This window comes from Hakea prostrata, chromosome 8 (genome assembly GCF_041222555.1).
Source record: "Hakea prostrata isolate BN-2017 chromosome 8, UWA_Hpros_2, whole genome shotgun sequence".
Taxonomy (NCBI): domain Eukaryota; kingdom Viridiplantae; phylum Streptophyta; class Magnoliopsida; order Proteales; family Proteaceae; genus Hakea; species Hakea prostrata.
Window position 1 is genome coordinate 25,456,172 of NC_142607.1, and position 7,147 is coordinate 25,463,318.

A 7,147-nucleotide genomic window follows, 5' to 3' on the forward strand; every position below is an offset into this window, starting at 1 on the left:
TAGGAGGATTGAAGTTGTGTAATTTTTCTTTTATGCAAGTGTAATTCCTTTAGTTTTATCAATGCAATTTCAAGTTCAAGTTCAAGTTCAAGTTTCAAGAGGATTTGCTTTCTCTCTGGGTCTAGCAATTGCAGATCTAGTTTATTCTAGATCTGGTTGTTAGGGTTGGTTGAGATTCGAATTGTTTATTCAAGTTTTGTTTAGAAGATGCAAGTAAGTAAGATTCTTCAATAGTCTTCTCTCCCCCGTCCATTCCCGCTTCTATCTACCCCTCCATATTCTTAATTTAGGATTTAAATTTAAGCATTTACTTACTGTTCTCCCTTCCCTTGGATCCTTGATCAGAGATGCCTACAGTCGTGCCTCTCTTTGGTTAAGGCTTCCTTTTCCTTTTATTGCTTTGTTATTTACTTTCTGTTATTTACTTTATGCCTGTTCTTTCATTATCTCGGACCACATAACCTGAGCAAGCCTACAGCCGTGCCTCTGTTTCTGGTGACGGGTGGTGTTGCATCTGCATTTTTTTTCCTGTCTTTTATTTATGCATTAGTTATGTTTGCTTTATTTTTTTCGTTTCAATTCGATTGCATTAGATGTATGGATTAGGATCGTTGGTTTAGTTTAAGTAATTAGTTAACAAAAATTGAATCATTCCACTCTCGCATTACTATTAAGAAGTTGAATTCTAGGTGGCATATCTCCCTGAGATCGACCCGTTAGCTACACGATACTGTGCGCTTGCGGTTATTTTATTTTGCAAACAAGTTTTTGGCGTTGTTGCCGGGGAGATATTTGTTCATCTTATTTTTCTCATTCTTAGGTAAATCGAAGTGTTCAAAAAAAAAATGAAAGATATTACTCTTAACTTGAGTAGAAACAAAAACGTATAGTAGTCCCCACTCTACTGCAGAATCCCCAGGATTCGATTGTAGGTGGCTCCGAAGACTATACGGATTCCCTTGCTGTCAAACCTATACAGCGCTCAGCTATACGGCAACCTTACGGCTTTGGAATCATTGTTTCAATCTTTGTGGTGGGGAAATCCATTACTTTCCCTTTTGTTTGCCGTTTTATTTTCTTTTCTTTTCTTCTTTAGTTTCTTAATTTAAAAAAAAAAAAAAAAAACGAGGGCATGCTTGTTTGGACTCGTGATTCCACCAACCGACTTGTTCGAATATCTACTTTGACCATGGGCGACATATCTCCACCTAAGAGTCTTAGGGATAGATTTTACCCAACTCGGTCTGCACAACCCTCCTGTATACGTTTACCTGACGTAAGGGGTAACAACTTTGAACTTAAACCTAATTATTTGTCTATGTTACCCCAATTTCATGGGTTGCCTGATCAAGACGCATATTTGTTTCTTAGGGAGTTTGAGGAAGTTTGTGTCCTTATGAAGGTACAACAACTCACTGATGATGCCGTAAGACTACGGTTTATTACCTTTGCATTAAAGGACCAAGCAAAAAAGTGGCTTTATAGCCTACCTTTGGATAGCATGGGAACAATTCACTGTCCTATTCTTAAAAAAATTCTTTCCTTTCTCCAAGACGAATAAGATAAGAAATGACATTCTTCAATTTCGTCAAAAACCCAATGAGTCTTTTGCTAAGGTAATGGAGAGGTTCCAAAGTCTCCTCCAAGAATGCCCTCACCATGGTTTAGAATTGTGGCATTTATGCCAAATAATTTATGAGAGTATTGATTATCAAACTAAGCAACTTTTGGAATCTATGTGCTCCACAGGATTTACATCGTTCACTGATGATTCCAAAGCTTGGGAATTTCTTTTAGACCTAGCAGATAGAACTAGAGAATGGGAGTCAACTCAAGAATCTGAAAGGACTAGTAGGGGATATTTTGTTGATAACCAAATTCATAAGGATGCACAAATAGATAGTTTTTTGAAAAAGCTAGAGACTTTGGTAGTAAAAGCTGCACCACCACAACCAAATCAATCACTTTTTGTTGACAAATCTGTTGCTATATGCGCATGGTGTCAGTCTCCTACACATGTAATTGAGGAATGCCCTAGCTATTCTGGAGGCCAACATGAAAATGTCAGTGCGATGTTCCCAAACCCGTACAGTAACACGTACAATCCTGGGTGGAAGAGTCATCCTAACTTTTCATGGTCTCAAGGGCAAAACCAAAATGGATTAAGCAATTATTCCACACAAAATCAATTTGGTGCTCCTCAAAAACAAAGTACACAATTTTTTCATAATCAAAATGTCCAGTTCCCTCAAGCCCCAAAATTTCAAAATGCCAATCTAGCTAGGCCTATCAATCCACCTGTTGTGCCTCATATGCCTCTCACTGCACAAAATCAATCAACACTTGGTTTCAATAGAGGTAATAATCCGGAGTTTTCTCGTCTCTCTTCCTTAGAGAAGAATATGGAAGTACTTTCCAGCACCTTCATGACTTCTATGCATAATATGGAAAGACAAATTTCCACTCTTGCAAGTGCTTTGTCTGAGCGAGAAAAGGGTAAAATGCCTAGCCAACATGAGTTAAATCCTAGGATTCAAATTCAACAAAGACCATCAAATTTACCAAATCAAGTCAACCAAGTTGAATCCTCCCCTTCTTCTTTAGCTTCAATAAATTCTGTGTACGCATTGCGAAGTGGGAAAGGGTATTTAACAGTGAGTCACATATTAATGAAAAGAGCAAAACTAGTGACCATTGTGATGAGGAGAATGTTCAAGTACCTCCTAAAGAGGGTTTGTCTGAGAAACCCATAGAAGTTGAAGATGAGCCAATTACTATAACAGTACCTAAGTTTGTTGAACCATTAGCTGAAACAATGAGAAAAGAACAAATTTCAACTGAGAGTTATGTTCCTAAGGCCCCTTTTCCCAGCCGTCTAGTTAATAAGAAGAAGACTGCAACTATGGAGAAAATTTTTGATGTCTTCAAAAAGGTAGAAGTGAATATCCCTCTTTTAGATGCCATATCCCAGATCCCTGCCTATGCAAAAGTGTTGAAAGATCTATGCACTCATAAAAGAATCACTAGTGTTCCCAAAAAGGCGTTCTTGGCAGGTAACATCAGTTCCATAATTACTCAACCTATAGCAGCCAAGTATAAGGATCCAGGGAGCCCCACCATAGCTTGTGTCATAGGCAATACACACATTGAACATGCTTTACTTGATCTTGGTGCAAGTGTGAATCTTTTACCTTACCATGTTTATAAGCAACTAGGATTGGGAGAATTAAAAGCAACTAAAACTACTCTTCAGTTGGCGGATAGGTCAATTAAGATTCCTAAAGGGATGGTTGAAGATGTATTATTAAAGGTGGGAGAATTTATTTTTCCAGTTGATTTCATTGTGTTAGATACTAAACCTTTTTCAATCCAAGATGAAATCCCAATAATTCTAGGAAGACCCTTTTTGGCTACTAGTAATGCTTTAATCAATTGTCGAAATGGCCTCTTACGGTTGTCTTTTGGAAATCGAACTGTGGAGTTTAATATGTTCAAGATAGGAAAACAACCACAAATTGAGGAAGAAATCAATATGCTTGAAGAGTCTTTAGATTTTCCTAATGATTTGATTACCAACTTTGAGATTGATTTTGATCAGGAATTTCAAAAATGTATGGATATGTTGGAAGATGATAGTGAAACCTTCTTTTTTGAAGTCTCAAGTTTTCACATACCTTTGGATCCTATTAAACCCCCATCCATCTCCATCTCCATTCCTAAACCCTCAATAATTGAACCTCCCAAGCTAGAATTGAAAGAGTTGCTTTCTAATTTGCAGTTTGCTTTCTTAGGACAAGATAATTCTCTTCCTGTCATTATTGTCTCTGATTTAACTTCTGACAAAACAGAAGAGTTTATCACACTGTTGAATGATAATAGAGAAGCATTGGGTTGGTCTATGACTAATATCAAAGGTCTAAGTTCTTCCTTCCAACAATCTCATATTCATCTCATGAAGGATGCCAAATATTTTAGAAAACCTCAGCGTATGATGCGTATCATTTTCTTTGACATTGTGAAGGTTTTTCTTAAAGTCTTTAGGGATGACTTTTCTATTCATGGTTTTTCTTATTTGGAGTGTCTTCCCCATCATACATTGATATTGAAGATAAGACTAAAGCTTCACATGATCAAGCACATCTTGACTGAAAGGTATACCCCTCATTTGTCTTCCTGGTTTATCTTTTCATGCATGCATTGAGGACATTGCATTACTTAAGTGTGGGGGGAATACCTTTGGCTTCTTTGTGAATTTTAACTTTGGCTTTTGGTTCATGTACATACTATTTCAATTGCTATGATGTGTGAAATGAGAGTGATTTTGGTACCCATTGTGAACACATAAAAACCCTATTGAGAGGAAGGTAACTTGTATATATGTTGAGATGAGAATTTCCTTAGAAAAATAAGTGGCCCTTAACTTAAGGCGTTGGACTATTATGGGTTTTGTGGGTCCTTGTTCTTTGGCTAGAGGTTGAGATCAAATTTTTTGTATGGCACGACAAAGTTCAAAAAGAAGTGAAAAGAAAAGAAAGAAAGAAAGAAAAAAGAGTAGAAAGTAAAAGTTGAATTTCTTGGAACTAGACAGGGCACTCCGACTCAGGAATCGAGGTGACTTGATCGAAACTCTTAGGAATGATATTATTGAAAAGAACTCTCGTATCACTGTCTATGTGGGCATATACAAAGCAAAGCTACAAAGTAAATTGGGTTTCTGGTGTTTGCTCCACCATGTCATTCAAGCCAACCGTAGTGGAGTAAAGTAGAGTTCACTACTCAAAAGAAAGAAAAGAAAAAAAAAAAAAAAAAAAAAAAAGAGAAATAAATGCAACTGTCATCAATGCCTTGGTAGAAATGTTTGGTCAAAAATACTTCAAAACCTTAGTCCTTGGTCCTCTTACTCTATTAGTGGTTTTGCTTAAAGGAGAGGTGTACTTGAAAGATATAAGGTGAGTCTTTGATTGAGATATATGCTTAGTCTCAATAATCGATATGGGGTAATAAAGTTCAAGTGTGGGGGATCTTAAATCAATGGTGAGGAAAGTTGTCATAGCTATTGATTCTGTATAAGTACTTACCAATTGTTAGAGTTGAAATTTGCAATATTTTATTTTGAGCTGAATTGGAATTTTGGATGTATATTCTCTGCAAACATCCACGAGACAAAACTCATCCTCTAGGGGTAACCTAGTGGTTTAAAGGCTTGTCACACATGCTAAGTGTAACCGTGATTCCTACGAAAGTGAGTTAGGGTTTATTTTGTTGCATTAGTTTTTTTTCCCTTCATTTGTATTTTACTTTTTGCTTGAGGACAAGCTTAGTTTAAGTGTGGGGGAATCTGATGAGCACATTTATGTGTGAAATCTTAGGGCATAAATCATGCATTTTTAACACTTTGAGTGGAGCTACCTTGGGTTTTATGTTGTTTTTGCAGATTTTATGAATTTCTAGGACTTTAGCGAATATCTGGAGTTTTGGGTATTAAACATGCGGTTTTACACATCAAGAGGTCCGTTCAAATTCTCAAGTGCGAAAGTGGGCCTGATTTGGAGCATGATGGGCTAGAGATGTAATTATGGGCCAACTCCAGAATATCTTGTAAAATTAGATTAGGATTTTTATTTTATTTTTGTTTATTGTAATTGAGAATTGTATGGGCCCACAAGTAGTCAAAGACTAGGATTTTCTATTTTTTTAAAATATTTTATTTTGTTAGATTTTATTTATTTCTCTAATTAGTTTTTTCTCTTTCTTCCCACTTTCTATTTTATTTACTTTCTTATTTCCTTAATAACCAACCCACCTATATTTTTGTTAACAATATATATATATATATTTCTTGTTTTATTTTATTTTCTTTCTCTTTCCTTCTTCCACTTTTCTTTCTTTCTTCCACCTTGTCTCCACGTGAACTTCAAAAGCAAGTTTTTATTTTATTTCTCCACTTATTCTCTCTCTCTCTCTCTCTCTCTCTCTCTTTCTTTCTAACGAATTTTTTTTGCTCCTTCTTTATTTGTTTTTTTTCTCTTTCTATTTTTCTCTTATTATTATTATTATCATTATTTTTTCTTGTTTGTAAATTATTCTCATTCTTCTATAAATATTACCTCCCTCTTAGGTCTAACATACTTGATTTTCTCTTTAGTCTTGCACTTTCTATTCTCTTTAGTTTGTTCTAGTTTTCTCTAGTTCTTTGATTAATTTTTGGGCTCTAGTTCTAGTTTTTAGATTGAATGTTTAGGAGGATTGAAGTTGTGTAATTTTTCTTTTATGCAAGTGTAATTCCTTTAGTTTTATCAATGCAATTTCAAGTTCAAGTTCAAGTTCAAGTTTCAAGAGGATTTGCTTTCTCTCTGGGTCTAGCAATTGCAGATCTAGTTTATTCTAGATCTGGTTGTTAGGGTTGGTTGAGATTCGAATTGTTTATTCAAGTTTTGTTTAGAAGATGCAAGTAAGTAAGATTCTTCAATAGTCTTCTCTCCCCCCTCCATTCCCGCTTCTATCTACCCCTCCATATTCTTAATTTAGGATTTAAATTTAAGCATTTACTTACTGTTCTCCCTTCCCTTGGATCCTTGATCAGAGATGCCTACAGTCGTGCCTCTCTTTGGTTAAGGCTTCCTTTTCCTTTTATTGCTTTGTTATTTACTTTCTGTTATTTACTTTATGCCTGTTCATTCATTATCTCGGACCACATAACCGGAGCAAGCCTACGATCGTGCCTCTCTCGTTTCCCGTGACGGGTGGTGTTGCATCCGCATTTTTTTCCCGTCTTTTTATTTATGCATTAGTTATGTTTGCTTTATTTTTTTCGTTTCAATTCGATTGCATTAGATGTATGGATTAGGATCGTTGGTTTAGTTTAAGTAATTAGTTAACAAAAATTGAATCATTCCACTCTCGCATTACTATTAAGAAGTTGAATTCTAGGTGGCATATCTCCCTGAGATCGACCCGTTAGCTACACGATACTGTGCGCTTGCGGTTATTTTATTTTGCAAACAATATTCAAGACAAGATTTCAACAGGAGACAGGGAAATGGAAAGGCCAACATGAAAAAGAAATGTCTATTCATTAGTAAGGAGGTTAATCTTTTCCAAAAAAAAAAAAAAAAAAAAAAAAAGATAACTCCCTAAGCCTCTTCTT

The 7,147-nt window shown here is 35.7% G+C and overlaps 1 non-coding gene across 1 annotated transcript; it reads right to left on the minus strand.

Moving 5' to 3' along the window:
- Positions 1 to 1,559: 1,559 nt before the first annotated feature.
- Positions 1,560 to 1,666, minus strand: LOC149007462 (small nucleolar RNA R71). The gene has a single exon (XR_016175382.1). It is a non-coding gene; the product is annotated as a small nucleolar RNA R71 (small nucleolar RNA).
- Between the last annotated feature and the right edge of the window lie 5,481 nt (positions 1,667 to 7,147).